The 19,716-nt window shown below is 44.8% G+C and overlaps 1 protein-coding gene across 1 annotated transcript in view; it reads right to left on the bottom strand.

Annotated features, from left to right (window-relative positions):
* LOC141051128 (uncharacterized) overlaps positions 1 to 19,716 on the bottom strand; it is a 161,206-nt gene that overhangs the window by 141,312 nt on the left and 178 nt on the right. The window lies entirely within an intron of this gene.

Raw genomic sequence — 19,716 nt, 5'->3', positions numbered from 1 at the left:
AAATTTGCAACACCATTTTTTTTAGGCACCACCTCACATTTGAAGTGAGTTTGGGGGGTCAATATGACAGAAAATACCCAAAATTGACACCATTCTAAAAACTGCACCTCTCAATGTACTCAAAACCACATTCAAGAAGTTTATTAACCCTTCAGGTGCTTCACATGAATGAATGGAATATGGAAGGAAAAAATAAACATTTAACTTTTTTTCACAAACATTTTACTTCAAAACCATTTTTTTTTATTTTCACAAGTGTAAAAAGAGAAAATGAACCACTAAATTTTTTGTGCAATTTCTCCCGAATACGCCAATACCCCGTATGTGGGGCTAAACCACTGTTTGAGCACACGGCAGAGCTCAGAACGGAAGGAGTGCCGTTTGACTTTTTCAATGCAGAATTGGCTGGAATTGAGATCGGATGCCATGTCGCATTTGGAGAGCCCCTGATGTACATAAACAGTGGAAACCCCCCACAAGTGACCCCATTTGGGAAATTAGACCCCCCCAAGGGACTTATCTAGATGTGTGGTGAGCACTTTGAACCCCCAAGTGTTTCAGTAAAGTTTATAATGTAGAGGCGTGAAAATAAAAAAAAATCATTTTTTTTCCACAAAAATGATCTTTTAGCCCCCAATTTTTATTTTCACAAGGGTAACAGGAGAAATTGGACCCTAAGAGTTGTTGTCCAATTTGTCCTGAGTACGCTGGTACCCCATATGTGGGAGAAAACTACTGTTTGGGCACACGGTGGGGCTCGGAAGGGAAGTAGTGACGTTCTGAAATGCAGACTTTGATGGAATGGTCTGCGGGCGTCATATTGCATTTACAGAGCCCCTGATGTACCTAAACAGTGGAAACCCCCAATTCTAATTCCAACCCTAACCCCAACACACCCCTAACCCTAATCTCAGCCCTAACCATAACCCTAACCACAAACCTAACACCAACACACCCATAACCTTAATCCCAGCCCTAGCCCTAACCCTACCTTTTTTTTTTTCTTACTTTTTTTTTTATTTTTGTCACAAGATCGCTGCCCTGCGATCTGACTCATAGTAACGCCACTTCACCTCTGATCATCTGTCAGTGTGAGATCAGAGGAGAAGCAGCGTTACTATGTGACAAGATCGCTGCCTGGCACATAATAACGCGACTTCTCCTGTGATCTCACAATGACAGATGATCAGAGGTGAAGCAGCGTTACTGTGTGACAAGATCGCTGCCTGGCACAGCTGTGCCAGGCAGCGATCAGCTGTGCCAGGCAGCGATCTAGTCACACAATAACGCTGCTTCACCTCTGATCAGCTGTCAGTGTTAGATCAGAGGGAGAAGCCGCGTTACAATGAGGGAGATCGCCGGGAAACAAGCAGCTTTCCCAGCGATCGCTCCCATTGGCTGCTGTGACGCTGACATCATCGGGACCTGAACCAATCAGGTCTCGATGACGTCGGGGGTCCCAGCATGCATTGCGCACCGGGATCCCCGCGTTGTAAGGTATGTGGGGGTCCCGGGGGGCATAAAACCGCCGACAGTAGATAAACGTCGGCGCTGCACAAAGCCCAGCAAGCGCCAACGTTTATCTACTGTGGGCGGTCGTGAAGAGGTTAAAGAGAAAAAGCAAGGTGCCTGCCAAGTTATTACCTCAGGGCTTATCAATATAGGAACAATGGTTTTTGGTCACAAGAACATTTCTCCTTTGTTGTTAATAGCCTCAGGCTGGTTATCTAAATATCTATCTTCATAACTAAATATTGATTTTATATCCTTAACACCAGATGTTCCAGGAGTTTAGAGGTGAAGGGAAGATTAGAGACAGGTCTATAGCTGGCAGCACAGTTATGGTCGAGGGATGGTTTTTTAAGTAATGGATGTATAATGGCATGCTTAAGTGAGGGAAAGATTCTGGAAGAGAGAAAGAGGTGAGTGCTGACAGCAGCGGAAAGGAACTGGAAGAGATGTGACGGAATGTGGTCACTGGTGCAAGTGGTAGGGCGAGAAGATGCAAGGAGCCTGCTTACTTCTTCTTCTGTGACTGGTTCAAAATCAGAGAGTGAGCTAGATGCAGTGGGGGAGGGAGGACAATGCATAGTATGAGTGGATTGGGAGATAATTTCCTGTCGGACATGGTCAATTTTTTCTTTGAAATAATTGGCCAGATTGTCAGCGCGGAGATCCGTGGTTGGGGCCTGCACTCTTGGGTTGAGTAGGGAATGAAAAGTGTCAAAGAGACTGTTAGCGTGGGTAGTCTGGAGCTGGAAACTCCAGGAGTGGACCCTCTGGACGGTGGCACCGAGGGGCCCCGGGTGAGCTGCCAGGTGGAACTGACCCCTATACAGGGACCGTTAGGAGCAGGCCCAGGGGCTTGAGTACCACGGTAGCCGGTACCGAGAGGGGCGGCTCAGGATGGACCGGAGTAGGACTGAAGTATAGATGACAGAACAGAGCTGGAACCAGGAGGCAGGAATGGAGTAAGACAGTAGACTGGGACGAGGAGGGATGACAGGAGTAGGAACACAGGAGAAAGGATTAGAGGAGGACGGAAGGACTGAACCTGGATGGAGCTGGAACACCGGAGGCAGGACTGGAGTAGGACGGAAGGACTGGAGCAGGATGGAACAGGAACACTGGAGGCAGGACTGGAGTAGGACGGCAGGACTGGAGTAGGATGGAACAGGAACACCGGAGGCAGGACTGGAGTAGGATGGAACAGGAACACCGGAGGCAGGACTGGAGTAGGACGGCAGGACTGGAGTAGGATGGAACACCGGAGGCAGGACTGGAGTTGGACGGCAGGACTGGAGTAGGATGGAACAGGAACACTGGAGGTAGGACTGCGGAAGACAGCAAGGAACACGGGTAGCAGGACTGAGAGGCTGCTGCAGGGAGCAGACGAGAACGGAACTGTAGGAGCAGAGAGCACACGATGATGCGAGTCCCAGTGTGCTAGGAAACACATCAATCAGGCACCTCCCTCAGGGGTAAGCGGCCTGATATGCTCCTGTCTGGTCTGTCATTGGTCAGGGAGGTGCTTCCGGGTCAGGGCATAGCCGGAGAACAAGAAGCAGGAGGGAGGCTCGGCCGCGGCCTACGGCGCATGCGCATTGCATGAAGGGACGCTGCCGGATGCGTACCTGCCAGAGGCGACCTCCGTGGAAGTCGGGCGGCGGGAGGTTGCGGCGTGGGAGCGGTGGCTGGGTGAGTACGCAGAGATGGCGTAACAGAGACGTTTAGGGTTATTGGATAGTGAGGTGATGAGGGTGTTGAAACAGGTTTGCTTGGAGAGGTGAAGGGCAGTATTGTATATTTTAAGCCCAAACTTATAATGGATGAAATCTTCGGGTAGATTTCATTTTCTCCACAGACGTTCGGCGCACCTGGAGCACCGCTGCAGGAAACTTGATGAATATAAAACACCAGACTATAATTAATCACAAATATATTGACTAAAAAATGCATGTACCAAAAAAAAGGAGAACATGAGTCACCATATATTAAAGATATACCAATTTTATTAATACAAAATTTATCCAAGAAATGTCAATTGAAAAAAACGTTAAAAAGTTGGTAACACTTATGGAGAGAAATGTGATCCACAAGAAACAAAGTAAGCTGTCGCAAATTAGGACCAGACTAGCATATCGAAACAGCAGCAACCACTAACAATTAACATATTGTATTGCCACATGGAAAAGAATTAAGATGGATCAAACCACCCACATAAAATGTGAGGGTTTGAATGAATCCACCTAAGCTAAACCATGAATCCGTAACAGGCTTATGTTTGTCAAAAAAATAGGGCTCATGAAATGGTATGCAGTAACAATAAATAGAAAAAATAGAGAGTTAATTACATATAAGAAAAATAACTTCTGGTCATAGGTGCAGCAACATCCCTGACATGTGCATTGCGAGCGTGATAGCCACTTCCTCAAGGGGGAATAAATGCAAGGACGGTGGATGTGAGTGAATGCAGCAGCCCTTGCTGCATATAAATGTTACAAATGCATATGGTAAATATTTGTTGTAATCCAAATGTACTGGGAACAGGTTTGTTTAATTGTCTTACCTGTCTCCTGCCCTGTCTAACTGCCATGAAATAAATGCCAGGTACTTTGATAAATGTACTTCGATTAAATGTACATAAATGTTGCCCCTGCATAAATGCTTCCCCACGCTATGTCTGACTATATAGGAGGCTTTCTCAAAGATCTCTCACTATTTTACCTTGTGTGGCAGGGCTAAGGGTCGTGTAATTGATGGGAGATATGTGTCTCATAAATGGCTTATCTCCATAATGTAAGGCAGAAGTAAAGCATACCAGATATTGTTATTGTTTTTGTTTGAAGGACCTGTGGTGAGGTCAGTCATGTGACCAGTCAGCTGCTGGGAACGTGGGTGTGGCTACAGCCTTATAATGTGACCTGCTCCTGAACCAGGGAGCTGTATGTGGGGAGGACTACACCTCCCAGCATGTGCTGAGACTCGCGGTCTGAGTCTGCAACCACGAAGGTTTATGTTTTGTTTGCCTAAGCTAGAGGCTATTTTTGGTGATACGCTGTTTTATGGTTTATGACAGAAATAAACCTCATGAACTTTGGAAGAACCGGTCTCCTGATTGTCTCCCGCTGCACCTGAGCGAGTCACATCCCCACACTTGTTACCAATCAATCAGCTAAGTTAAGACAGCAGGAAACAATAAATGTAGTGAACAGATAAAAAAGATCATGGATCCTAAACCTCTTTGAAAAAGTTACATGACCTCACAGCATTAAAGGGACAATCAAAGTAAGGTGAATAAGCTAAATACCAATTCATATGCTTGCTAGCATAGAATAGTGATTGAAGACATGCAGGATCAATGCAATAGTTGAATGGGGTAAATACCAATAATACTAATACCAATACTAATAATAATAATAATCTTTATATAGCGCCAACATATTCCGCAGCGCTTTACAGTTGAACAGTTTCAAACACAACAGTCAAAGTAACGACATTAACAATACAATAAATAAAGCAAAATAAGATGACCCTGCTCGTGAGATCATACAATCTACAATGAGGTGGGGGAGATACAAAGTACAGGCGTGTATTTACAATGATGGTCCAGCCATCTTGAGGAAGTGGGGATAGATAGAGATAGTGAATGGGCTACACACACACAAAATGACTTTGATTAGGGAACGTGATAGGCTGCTCTGAACAAATGTGTTTTGAGGGAGCGCCTGAAACTATGCAAGTTGTGAATCATAGAATCATAGAGTTGGAAGGGACCTCCTGGGCCATCTGGTCCAACCCCCTGCTCAAAGCAGGATTCGCTAAATCATCCCAGTTAGATGTCTGTCCAGCCTCTGTTTGAAGACTTCCATTGAAGGAGAACTCACCACTTCTCGTGGCAGCCTGTTCCACTCATTGATCACTCTAACTGTCAAAAAGTTTTTTCTAATATCTAATCTGTGTCTCCTCCCATTCAGCTTCATCCCATTGCTTCTAGTCTTTCCTTGTGCAAATGAGAATAAAGTTGATCCTTCTACAATGTGACAGCCCTTTAGATATTTGTAGACAGCTATTAAGTCTCCTCTCAGTCTTCTCTTTTGCAAACTAAACATTCCCAAATCTTGCAACCTTTCCTCATAAGACAGGGTTTGCAGACCGGTCACCATTCTGGTCGCTCTTTTCTGAACTTGCTCCAGTTTATTGATGTCTTTTTTAAAATGTGGTGCCCAAAATTGGACACAATATTCCAGATGAGGTCTGACCAAAGAGGAGTAGAGGGAAATAATGACTTCACGTGATCTAGACTGTATGCTTCCGTTAATACATCCTAGAATTGCATTTGCCTTTTTTGCTGCTGCATCACACTGTTGACTCATATTCAGTCTGTGATCTATTAGTATACCCAAGTCTTTTTCACATGTGCTGTCACTTAGCCCTATTCCTCCCATTCTATATATGCTTTTTTCATTTTTATTGCCCAGATGTAGTACTTTGCATTTCTCCCTGTTAAAAACCATTCTGTTAGTTGCTGCCCACTTCTCCAGTTTATTTAAATCTTTTTGAATCCTCTCTCTCTCTTCTCTAGTATTAGCTATCCCTCCTAGCTTTGTGTCATCAGCAAATTTAATCAGTTTACCCTCAATTCCTTCATCTAAATCGTTGATAAAGATGTTGAACAATACAGGGCCCAGGACAGAGCCCTGTGGTACCCCACTTGAGACATTCTTCCAACTGGATGTGCAGCCATTTACGACCACTCTTTGGGTCCGATCACTAAGCCAGTTATGAATCCACCTAACAGTTGCCTTGTCCATTCCATACTTAGTCTCTCATACAATCCTTATTGAAAAAATGACTTTGTCAAATGCTTTGCTGAAGTCAAGATATACTATATCTACAGCATTTCCTTGATCCACCCAATCAGTAATACCATCATAGAAGGAAATTAAATTAGTCTGACATAACTTATTAGTTACAAACCCATGCTGACTCTGTTTAATCACTTCATTCTTATCCAGGTATTGACATACATGTTGTTTAATAATTTGTTCAAAGATCTTTCCTGGTATAGAAGTCAGACTCACCGGCCTATAGTTGCCTGGGTCCACCTTCTTCCCCTTTTTGAAGATAGGAACAACATTTGCTCTTCTCCAGTCTTCTGGCACTTCTGTTCTCCAAGAATTTTCAAAGATTATGGAGAGGGGTTCAAAAATTTCTTCTGCTATCTCCTTCAGTACTCTGGGGTGTAATTCATCTGGACCTGGAGACTTGAATACATTTAGGTTAGCTAAGTGTTTCCTCACTATCTTTCTGTTTATAGATATCCTGGATTCTTCTATTCCCTTAATAGGACAGTGAATAACAGTTGATGTTACATTTCCTTTCTGAGAGAAAACAGATGCAAAATAGGAATTTAAAAGTTCAGCCTTCTCAACATCCTGTCTTACCATTTCATCATTTTCATCCTGTAAAAATCCTATAGCATCTTTGACTTTTCTTTTACTTTTGACATATCCCCAAAATCCTTTATTATTGCTTTTGACATCTCTTGCAAGCCTCAATTCATTTTCAGCTTTAGATAATCTGATTTGTGCCTTGCAGGTTCTGCAGACAGCATTATATTCTTCTTTAGATATGCCTCCTTCTTTCCATTTTATAAACATTTTTTGCTTCCTTTTTAGCATGTGCTTAAGTTCTGTGTTCATCCATCCTGGTTTCCTTAAATGCTTCCTATTCTTCCCTCTTTTCGGAATTGTTAACAACTGTGCTTTGAGAATTTCATTTTTCAAGATTTCCCATCCTTCCTGGACATTTTTGTCTTTAAGGATATCCAGCCATTGGATCCCTCCAATTCTCTTTCTGAATCCCTTAAAATCTGCCTTTCTGAAATCTAACCTTGACGTCTGAGTCTTCACAGGTCTTCCGCCTCTAGTTATCCAAAATTCTAAAATAGCATGGTCGCTACCTCCTAGGGTCCCAGCCACTTTTACCTCCTCAACCATTTCCTCCCTGTTTATAAGGATTAGATCCAAGGTAGCAGTTCCCCTTGTTTTCTCCTTTACCTTTTGGAAGATAAAGTTGTCAGCAAGAGAGGATAAGAATTTCCTTGACCTGTTAGTTTTGCCTGAGAGAGATTCCCAACAAATGTCTGGATAGTTGAAATCTCCCATGACAACTATGTCATATTTTTTGGAGAACTTGGCCATTTGATGCATAAAGAGTTCATCCATATCTTCAGCTTGCACAGGCGGCCTGTAGTAAATGCCTACAATGGTGTCCTTTCCATTGTTCTGTCCTTGTATTCTTACCCAAACAGTTTCCACAGAACTCCCAGTCTCTGAAGCTTCAATCTCTGTGCAGATATACGCATTTCTAACATACAATGCGACACCCCCTCCTCGTTTATCAAGTCTGTTTCTTGCAAATAAGTTGTATCCTTCTAGTCTTGTATTCCAATCATGTGTATTGTCCCACCAAGTTTCAGTGATTCCAATGACATCATATTTCTTTTCCTGTGTTAGTAGTTCCAATTCTCCTTGTTTGTTGCCCATGCTTTGTGCATTAGTATAGAAACATTTTAGTTTGTGATTGGTTTCTCTTTCTCCAATATTTTTTTTAATTAGATTCTTTCGTCTTTGTTCTTCCTTTCCACTTCTAATAGCAGAGTTCTCAGTAGCATTTGTCAGGTGTATGGCTTTTTCTGGTCTATTGCTTCCCTTCCCATGTTGTTCTAGTTTAAAGCTCTCCTTACAAGTGTAGCAAGACGACTTCCAAATACCTGCTTTCCAGTCTTCGTAAGGTGCACCCCATCTCTAGCAAGTAGTCCATCGTATAAGTAGTTCACTCCGTGATCCAGAAATCCAAATCGTTGCTGACGGCACCATCGACGTAGCCAGTTGTTCACCTGCAGAATTTTATTCCACCTCCTTGTTCCATGGCCATCCACTGGGAGGATGGAAGAGAAGACCACCTGCGCTCCCAGTTCTTTCACTTTCTTGCCTAAGTCTTCAAAGTCTCTGCAGATGGTTTCCAGGTCGTTTCTTGCGGTGTCATTTGTCCCCACATGTAGTAGCAGGAATGGGTAGTCATCTGTAGGTCTGAAGAGTCCTGATATCCTGTCAGACACATCTTTAATTTTTGCACCTGGAAGACAGCACATTTCTCTTGAAGTTATATCCGGTCTGCAGATAGCGGCCTCTGTTCCTCTCAACAGGGAATCCCCCATGACCACCACTCTCCGTTTCTTCTTCACAACATTTTTCTTTCTCCATCCAGGAGGACTCTGAAGGCGTACAAGGTTGCTGTTTGTTGGCAAAGTCTTATCCTGATGTATTTCTTCATTGTTTTCCTGCGTTGTGGGGTAGAGCATGGAAGAGAATTGTCGCACTGTGGGAGAAGTCGGGAGTGGGAGGTTCGGATTAGTGCAGAGGTTAGTCGAAAGTTGTTTGCAGAGCGCAGTGGTCGGCTAGGCTGATAGACAGAAAAGAGGGAGGAGATGTAAGGGGGTGCCGCACTGTGGAGAGCTTTGTGGGTGAGAACAAGTACTTTGAATTGCATCCTGTAACGAATGGGCAGCCAGTGTAATGACTGGCGAGAAGTGGACATGTCCGAGTACCGATTAGCTAGTTGGACGACACTGGCTGCTGCATTAAGGATGGACAGGAGAGGGGAAAGTCTAGTACGGGGGAGGCCAATTAATAGAGTGTTGCAGTAGTCCAGGCGGGAGTGGATCAAGGCAACAGTGAGGGTTCTAGAGGGCGGATTCTAGAGATGTCCTTTAGGTGTAAGCGGCAAGAGCGGGCAAGAGATTGTATATGGGAGGTGAAGGAGAGATTGGTGTCAAACATAATACCCAGACAACGCACCTGCTGCCGGGGCGTTATTATGGTGCCACCCACGGAGAGAGTTAGGGAGATAAGTAGACGGCAGGAGCAGAAGTTAAGTTTTGGAGAGGTTGAGTTTCAGATAGAGGGTGGACATGATGTTGGAGACTGCGGACAGACAGTCACTGGTGTTCTGTAATACAGCGGGGATAAAGTCAGGGGATGTCTAGTTGTGTGTTATCAGCATAAAGATGGTACTGAAAGCCAAATCTGCTGATGGTCTGTCCGATTGGGGCCGTGTAGAAAGAGAAGAGAAGGGAGCCAAGGACTGAGCCCTGAGGTACCCCAACAGTGAGAGGAAGAGGGTGTGAAGTGGAGCCAGCGAATAAAACACTGAAGGAGTGGTCAGAAAGATTGGAAGAGAACCAGGAGAGAGCAGTGTCCTTAATGCCAAGTGACTGGAGCCTAGAGAGTAGAAGACGGTGGTTAACAGTGTCGAAAGCTGCAGAAGGTTCGAGAAGAATGAACAGAGAGTGGTCACCATTACATTTTGCTGTCAGAAAGTCATTGGTCACGGAGTGCAGTTTCTGTAGGGGGCGGAAGCCAGACTGTGAAGGTTCTAGGAGTGAATGAGTGGAGAGATATCGGGTAAGGTGGGAGTAGAAAAGGCGCTCTAAGAGTTTGGAGATGAAGGGGAGAGTGGCGACTGGTCTGTAGTTATTTGTGCAGGATGGGTCGAGAGCGGGCTTCTTTAATAATGGAGTCATGATAAAGTGTTTGAAGGAGGATGGGAAAATGCCTGAGGAGAGGGAGAGATTAAAGATTATAGTTAGGAGGAGACGACTGGAGTAGTGATGACTGGAAAGTGACTGGAGATGTGAGGGAATAGGGTCAGTAGTGCATGTAGTCGGATGAGAAGAGAGGAGTCTGGAGACGACTTCTTTTGTGATGGGATCAAATGTGGAGAGTGAGCCAGAGGAAATGCAGGGAGGGATGGGTGTCACAGTACTTGGTGGCTGGGAATGGATTTACTGACGAATATATTATCTATTCTCTCTAAAAAGTGGGAGGCCAGGTCATCAGCACAAATGTCTGTGATAGGGGCTTGTGCTTTCAGCCTGTGGAGGGAGTGAAGGTGTCAAAAAGTTTCTTGGGGCTGTTGGATAGTGAGATCAGAGTGGTGTAGGAGGTGTGTTTGGCAAAGTGAAGGGCAGAGTTATAGGTTCTTAACATCATCCACTTCAAATTTAAGTCTTCCAGTGTGCGAGTTTTCCTCCATAAGCATTCAGAGCATCGCTGGAGAAATAGAGTTTGTGATGTGAGCCAGGGCTGTTTTACTCTGTGCTCGGAGGTTCTGAGGGTGAGGGGAGCTACTTGGTCAAGGGTGCTTCTGAGAGTGTCATTGTAGTGGTGTACAGCCAGATCAGGACAGGAAAAAAAGAGGAGATTGGGGACAGTGATGAGTGTCTTAAAGTGTCTGAGAGTTAATAGCTTGTAGATTTCTGAATGTGTGGTAGGTAGGAGTGTGCTGGAGTGGGCGAGGATTTGTGAGTGTGAAGGAGAGAATGTTGTGGTCAGAGAGGGGAAGCGGCGAGTTATATAGGTAGGAGATTGAACAGAGATGGACAAAGACCAGGTGTCAAGGGTGTTACCGTCTTTGTGTGTCTCAGAGGTTGAGAGATGTGAGAGGCCGAGAGAAGTGGTTAGTGATAGAAGCTGGGTTGCAGATGTGGAAGTGGGGCTGTTAATGGGGATGTTGAAGTCTCCCAGGGTAAGGGTTGGTGGTTCTGAGGACATGAAGTGCGGCAGCCAGGCAGAGAACTAGTCAAGGAATTGGGTGGGTGAACTTGGTGCGGACCTCAAAAAAGGGAATTAGAGTGATGGAACTGGGGGGGAAGGGAAATGATCTGAAAAGTGCATTGTGGGGACAGGAGTATGCCGACTCCACCATCAAGTCTGTTTGTGGGTCTCGGGGAATGGGAGAATTGTAAGCCACCATGGGAAATGGCAGCAGGAGAGACAGTGTCAGAATCCTGAATCCAGGTTTCAGTGAGGGCAAACAGATTAAAAGTTGTTCAGAAAGTAATTGTGCAGGAAAGGAAGTTTGATACATACAGACCGTGGATTCCAGAGGGTCCAATTAAAAGGAGATGAGGGAGTGCAACTAATATTATCCCCTTTCTGACCTTGGACGGGATAGTACGTCCAAGGTCAGATCCCCCGCTTTGATGAGGGCTCCGGCGGTGAGCCCGCATCAAAGCCAGGACATATCAGCTGTTTTCAACAGCTGACATGTGTCCGCAATAGGCACAAATGGAATCGTGATACACCCATGCCTATTAACTGGTTAAATTCTGCTGTCAAACGCTGACAGCGAGCTTTAACTAGAGATTCCGGCCATGCAGCCGGAAATACGCACATCACCGACCCCCGTCACGTGATCGGGGGTCAGCGATGCATTGCCATAACAACCTGAGGTTTCCTAGAGACCTCTATGGTTGTTGATGAGGCATTGCTATGAGCGCCACCCAGTGGTCAGCTCTCATAGGCGATCTGCTCAACGTCAATATGTAGCAGAGCCGATCGAGTTGTGGATGCTTCTAGCCTCCCATGGAGGCTATTGAAGCATGCCAAAATTAAAAATAAAATTTAAAAAATATGAAAAAATTTAAAAAAAAAGTTTAAACACCCCACTGTCGCCCTATTCAAAATAAAAATCACACACATATTAGGTATCACCGTGTTCAGAATCGCCCAGTCTATCAATAAAAAAAAAGGATTAATCCAAAATCGCTAAATGGCGTAGCGGGGAAAAAAAATCAAAACGCCAGAATTACGGTTTTTTGGTCGCCGCGACAATGCATTAAAATGCAATAACGGGCAATAAAAAGATTGTATCCACACCAAAATGATATCAATAAAAACGTCAGCTCGGTGCGCAAAAATAAGCCCCCACCCAACCCCAAATCACGATAAATGGAGAAGCTACGGGTATTGGAAAATGGCGCAAAAATTTTTTTTTTCTTTTTCTTTTTTAGCAAACTTTGGAATTTTTTAGATAAAAAAAAATCCTTGACATGTTTGGTGTCTAGGGACTCATAATGACCTGGAGAATCATAATGGCAGGTCAGTTTTAGCATTTAGTGAACCTAGCACTTTTTTTGCAATTTCACTGCACTTGGAATTTGTTTTCCCGTTTTCAAGTACACAACATGATAAAACTAATTATGTCATTCAAAAGTACAACTGGTCCCACAAAAAATAAGCCCTCACGTGGCCATATTGACGGAAAAATAAAAAAGTTATGGCCCTGGGAAGAAGTGGAGCGAAGAACGAAAACAAAAAACCGAAAAAAGCTCCAGTCATTAAAGGGTTAATAAGGTTAGTAAGGCTTTGATGTGAGGTAGGATAGGGGTTGAGGTTGGGGATGGTGGACCAGGGTTGGGGGGGAGTTGTCCCCTGAAATCAGTAGAAGTAGGAAGATAAAGAGCAAGTAGTTTTTGGAATTGTAAGAAGTTTTTTTGTGTAATCTGTTTGGGCAAGATGGGCTGAGGTTTCTCAGGAAGGTGAGAAGTACATGGGAGAGGGAAGTAGAAGGGCTGATGTGTATGAGTGGTGATGGAAGGGGGATGGGGCAGTCAATGTGGATGGAAAGGGAACACAGGAGGATAGAAATAAAGCACATGGATAAAAAGGGAGATCCATGTGCAGTGCGCGCTGCTCGAGAACTGACATCAGGCTATTGCGCCTGCGTGTTGTGGAGGCCCCAGATCCCGCCCCGTAGTGTGTTATGATGTACACTTTTATATAGCAAATCTCTTGGGAGTAACCAAGGGCACATATCTTTGATAGGTCAAGCTGCAATTATTAACTTTTATGTCAATAAGCTTTGAGCCATAATTATTGCCTTACATGATTCTGTTATCCGTTGCTGCGCAATAGGCCTTATCAGCGGAGTAGAAGAAAGTCCCTAAAAGTACAAAGGTCTTGTGAATTCTTTAAATATAACACAGGTGTGGCTCATGTTGCCAGGACCATCTTGTATGTCTTCAATGTTTATCCTTAACATATTCTAGAGGGAAAAAAAAATACAAATTTTTTTTCTTCTTCCTAAAGAATAAGAACTACAAAAACGTAATTTATTACTACGCTTTTTTTTTTTTTTTTTACAAGATAATGAGGCCATATTTGGTGTCTTTGTAAACGTAATGACCCACAGAACGCAGCAATAAGACTATTTATGATGATTGGTAAATGGCATAAAAATGGGGTTACTGATTCCCTGTGTATCTATAAAGAGATGCGGCTGCGCTGTGCAGTTTTGGTGCTTTTTCTCTCTAGAGGCTTCTATGTAGAGCCTAAAACTGCGCTCAAATAACTGCAGTTACTTTTTTAAGTCAAGAATCAAAGCTTTTCTGTACTATAAAAAAAACCCCGTAAAAATGCAGCTACACATCTGCACCAAAAACGCAGCAAATAAGGGGGAATACACATAATAGGCAGCAAAAAAAAGAGAAGATTGTCATTACATAGTTTAGTGCGGACACAAGTATGAAAATAAAAAGCGGAGTATTTATGTGATGTGTGAACGCGGCTTTCCAGACACTAAAAAGCTAGATGTCATCTAGTGAAGTTTTCATAAAAATTAGAACGTTCCGGAGCCTCAAACTGTGAATAAAGGAGCAAAAAATAATCCACAGGTCCCAACTGGAGATGGGCAGAACGCACAGATGACGTCACACCGGTCTTGACTAATCAAAACCCACACCAGGGACGATGGAAGGTAAGAGATTCACAGCCTCCCGTCCAGCCGCCAGGTAGCACTCATCTGGACGCTGGGCCAGAGGCATGTGAACTGATCATCTCATCTCTAGTCCCAACTGTCCCCGAGACAGTGGACAGTCCCCGATTGGGGTCCACGCCCTGCAGTCTGGGGCGTGTGCTGTATGTCCCTCACTACCAGCGCACCTCTGGAATCTCCTCCTGCCAGGGGAGAAAGAAATGGTAAATGGGTGGAGCTGGCGGTGTATTCAAAATTTGCCGCTGTGCGCTAGGTGCAACGCATGATCTGTCCCTCTTTCTGTTCTTCAAAGGTTGGGAGGTATGCAAAAAACACAGCAACTGTGATAAAGTCCAAAACACTGGTTAGACAAGAATTGGTCCCCAGTCAGGATTTGGTCCAGGACCGAAATCCAGCTGCCAGGGGTAAGGGCAGAAGTCTGGAGAAATAAGGGGCTGAGCTGGAAATACAGAGTCTTTACTAGTGATGAGAGAGTATACTCGTTGCTCGGGTTTCCCGAGCATGGCGGGTGACCTCCGAGTATTTTGGCGTGCTCGGAGATTTAGTTTTCGTCACCTCAGCTGCATGATTTGTGGCTGCTAGACAGCCTGAATATATGTAGAGATTCCCTAACAAACAGGAATACCTCACATGTATTCAGCCTGTTCAGCAGCCACAAATCAAGCAGCTTCATCGAAAAAAAACAATCTCCGAGCACGTCAAAATACTCAGAGGACAACCGAGCATGCTCGGAAAAACCCGAGCAACGAGTATACTCGCTCATCACTAATCTTTACTTAAACTTCATGTATTAGGCAATAAAAGTGGAGAAACTTATGAAATGCTGACAACTGTCCCTCAGTAACCAGAGAAACATCTGACTATAAGAGCGAAAGAAGCTGTGAGAAAGCCAAAATGTGTGCGAGTCTCTGAGCTTCAGGTCACAACTGTACAGCAAGAGACTCAACGACCGATGACAGGAGAGAAATAACCCGATATAGACAGGAAAAAGTGCGGTGTCCTGGAAAGTGTCCGCAGTGCTAAAGGGGTTAATGTCCTCTGCGCCCAGAAATGGGGAATCTCCACATACCTCCACCCAGGAGCATTTGCTAGGGTCCTAAAAGATTAGGGGCCCAAGCCCCAAAGTACGTGTTTCCCCATACAACCTCCCGCCACTTAAAAGATCTATACATATATAATTACAGTAGAAAGAATAAAAAGACCAATATTACCAAATTACTACTATACAAGGCCAAACTAATACTGCCACACAATGCCCACTGCAATCACCACTACACAGCGAATACATAATACACACTGTACAAGACCAATAATTCCGATATACACGTACCACTGCATGACTGAAATGCATTAAGCTGTTACTAAATTTAAAAAAAAGTGCTATTGAAAAGACCAATATTATCGCCATATGGTGACCATATCGAGGTAGTTACCAGTCCGGCCAACAATTTAGAGATTACAGTAGATTTATACAGTATAGCGACTCACAGAAGATGTTCTTTCCTGATGCACTGCATGACGGTGCCACACAGCTCCCGACCCACTGCACGGCGGTCCCCGCAGCTCCCGACCCACTGCACGGCGGTCCCCGCAGCTCCCGACCCACTGCACGGCGGTCCCCGCAGCTCCCTAAGCACTGCATGGCGGTCCCCGCAGCTCCCTACGCACTGCATGGCGGTCCCCGCAGCTCCCTACGCACTGCATGGCGGTCCCCGCAGCTCCCTACGCACTGCATGGCGGTCCCCGCAGCTCCCTACGCACTGCATGGCGGTCCCCGCAGCTCCCTACGCACTGCATGGCGGTCCCCGCAGCTCCTTACGCACTGCATGGCGGTCCCCGCAGCTCCCTAAGCACTGCATGGTGGTCCCCGCAGCTCCCTACGCACTGCATGGCGGTCTCCGCAGCTCTCTACGCACTGCATGGCGGTCCCCGCAGCTCCCTAAGCACTGCATGGTAGTCCCCGCAGCTCCCTACGCACTGTATGGCGGTCCTTACAGCTCCCTACGCACTGCATGGCGGTCCCCACAGCTCCCTACATGATGGTTCAAACAGCTCCCTATGCACTGTATGATGGCCCCTTCAACTCACTATATCCTGTATAATGGCCTCTACAGCCTGATATATACTGTATGATGGCCCCCACACCGCCTTGTACACTATATTATGGCCCCCATAGCTCCCTATATACTGTCTGATGGCCCCACAGCCACTTGTACACTATAGTATGGTACCTATTCCCCTATAGTATGATGGCTCCACTGGCCCTTCTATGTAGCATGATGACCTCCTTCTATATAGTATGAGGGCACCCACACCCCTTATATATAGTATAGTCTCATCAGTACGATTCTGGAGATACCAAAACTCGTACCATTTTTTTAAATATTTTTGCTGTGAAATGAAAAATTGGAAATTTTTAAGATAAAAAAATATATCTTTTTTTTATTATTGTGTTACCATTTCCCAAGACCCTTTATGTTTTTATTTTTCAGTTGATGGATTCCATATTTCCTGTGGAGCAAAACTAAGTTTATTCTCATACAATAGGACATTTTGATCACTCCTTACTGTATTTTTTTTGCAGCTTTTCGATGACCAAAACATTTTTTTTTTACATTCACAATGTTTACCTTTTAGGTTAGTTAAGGCACCAATCCAGCAATTTTTTTTCTTTGAGCTCTGGAGTGGTGCTACTAGTGTAAGCTCCCTGCCTCTAGTCTTATACCTACCAGCCGCCATCTTTGGCTCCTCCCGATGCAGCTCCTGTCCACTAGCTCGTGACTGTGACTTCTGACTGGCTGTAAGTCTGAGGTGACAGTCACAAGGGCTCGATGGGAGTCAGCGGGAGTCTCGTTCTGCCTCTCATAGGCGCACAATAAGTAGTGACCTCTGGATCGGCCATCAAACAATGCAGCGATCAGGCAGGTCACAAATTGCTAGAGACCGGCCGAAGCGGCGCTGGGAACAGATCATAGCAGCAGCTGGTAAGTATGAAGCCACGTTCATCTGTTAGCCAAAAACAGGAGAGGAACAATTATAGGAAAAGTATAATAGAAACCCGTCACCACTTCTGTATTTATCACCCACTCCTGGTTTTCACTTATATAAACTTGACATTATCGCAGATGTGGATTTTTTATCCATTTTTTAATATCTATACTTTTAATAAGGAAATAGGGGATGATTTTATTTTATTACTGTATTTATTAGCCCCCTTAGGTGACCTAAACCTGTGTTTGACTCATCGCTTGTGCCATGTACTGTAATACCTCAGTACTGCCAAAAGGAGCCAGTCTTCTTGAGGCCCAGACACAGCTGAGTTTCAACAGAGCTCTGTGATGGGCAGTCTTCAACAGACTCCACTGTATCGTGGTGCTGGTGCAGTGCAGTACAGCGCAACCTCCACCTGGGGGTGCTGGCGAGGGAAGAGAGCTTGCGCGCACACACACACAGCGTAGTAACACAGAGCAACAGGTAACGAAAGAGTGGTCAGACTAGCCGAAGTCAGCAACTGTCAGGAGCAGAAGTACCAAGGGAAACGGCAAGTGCGTAGTCAGGGAGGAGCGAGAAGTCAGGACCTACCAGGAATGTGGTATCAGAAACGTAAGCCGTTGTCAGGGCCAGTCGGAAAGCGTGGTATCAGAAACAGAAAAACCAGAAGCAGAGTCCAGAGATCAAGCCAAGTCCATACACAAGTCCAGGTAATCAGGGGCAGAAGGATCACTAAAGGAATCCAGGTCAGAGGCACTAGCTTGGAAGTTTGCAGTATAGCTGACGCTGGCCCGCAGCCTGCAGAGGACTGAAATAGTCCAGCCAGCTCCAGAACGAGGCAGAGGGGATTAACTCCCGCGTGACCAGTCCAAAGAGAAGACAACAGAAAAACTCTGGACTGAATCATGACATCCATGCTGTCATAGCAAATCATTAGAGCCCTGCGAGCACATCGCAGGGTGGCTGATGGGCGCAAATTTTTAAAGGGGTTGTCTTCTGAATTGTTTCATCGCATGCATCACATGTGAGGATTCTAAGGTGATGATGATAATAAGAGTGGGCAGTCATGTGACCACAAATATGTGATTTCCATACTTCCGGCCATATTCAGACTAGACGTGTGTGGCCTCGCTCAATTCATGTCTAGATGAAATGTGGCCGGAAGTATAGAAATCACATACTTATGGTCACATGACCGCCCACTCTTACCGTCAACACCGGAGAATCTTCACAGCATGTGAGGCTCGCTGTGAGGATTTATAAGTCTACAGACACATAGAGTGACTGCAGACCTTTACCATAAGGCTGAACTACATCTACATATGCCCAAACTTATGAAGTATGATAAGTAACCACTATGTGGTATTTTTTCCAGTTGCTAAATTCCCTATTGGACTCATTATTTGGGCCATTGTTATACTTTCATTATAGCGCTGGAAGAAGTTTTCATATATGATAAGTAACATGTGGTACTAAATTTGCTCAGAAACCTCATAGTGGACCCAAAAATTTTTTTGGGGCCACTTGCACGTACATTATACCACTGCTGGGTCATGCGTTAATAGTACTATGAATGTCATCCAATATGATCACATTTTTTAGTGTGATGTGATCCATACATGTTTGTTATTCATCTACTAATTGAGCATTTACAGCCAAGATTATCTCTGCAGCTTGGAATTATGCTAAGTTATTTTTCTTACATGTGTGAAAATTTGCATTTTTTTGTTTGGGATTTATAGTTTCCTGCAAAAGATTTTCTGGTTATATCTTCCTTCATCCCCTTCCTATCGAATATTGTTTACCCCCCTTTTTATTTAGGGTGAGGTAGGGGAGAAAGGGTCAGTCTACGTTGAGTGGGGGCGCCAAAAAATCGTTTTCTTTTAGGGTGCCAACCTCCACGGCAAGGAAGGTGTCCAGATAGGGTTATCGCAGTTCTTCTGCAGGGCTTTTCTATGGTCTTTAATTTTCAAGCATTTTTTATTCTTTTTTCATGGGAACAGGTGTATTTTTAAATTTTTGCTATTAAAGAAATATTTTTAAGGGAATACATGTTCACTGAACGACATCTACAACTGGACTGAGCCTGCGCTAGAATGCTGTAATATCATGCGGGCTCAGCCTGTGAGCCCGCTCCATGCACTCGCTCCTGACTTGCACTGTACATTTAGGACAAGTGTTGGGAAGGGGTTAAAGTGAACATGAGACTTGAGAATGGACGCGAGTTCGCTCTGGATGTGTGCGGAATAAATTAGGGGGTTTATTGGTAACATTTTGGGCTGCATAATATTTTTTGATGGCTTCCAGTGGAAGCAGGATCACATTCTTGAGTTCTATGCTGAGCACTTACCTTGAGGTTTCTGTGTATAATCCCACAAAAATGCGATTCAGGCCCAACCCCCCCCCCCCCCCCCAACTCCCTTTGGCGCCTGCTCTGGTGGTATCCGTCTGTGGTCGCCCACACCTGTGCGCTAAAAAGACGCCCAAAATAATGGGACGCCGCTGGAACACAGACCCGATGGAGTACAAAGCGACCAAAATCAATAGCATGACCTCAAAACAATCCACTACCAGGGAAAGAGGAGAATGCCTCTTGTGTGA

Source organism: Dendrobates tinctorius, unplaced genomic scaffold (assembly GCF_039654945.1).
Source record: "Dendrobates tinctorius isolate UK_male_01 unplaced genomic scaffold, ASM3965494v1 ptg000155l, whole genome shotgun sequence".
In the NCBI taxonomy this organism is placed as follows: Eukaryota; Metazoa; Chordata; class Amphibia; order Anura; family Dendrobatidae; genus Dendrobates; species Dendrobates tinctorius.
Note: the sequence above shows the minus strand (reverse complement) of the source record. Positions and strands in the feature narration are given on the sequence as shown.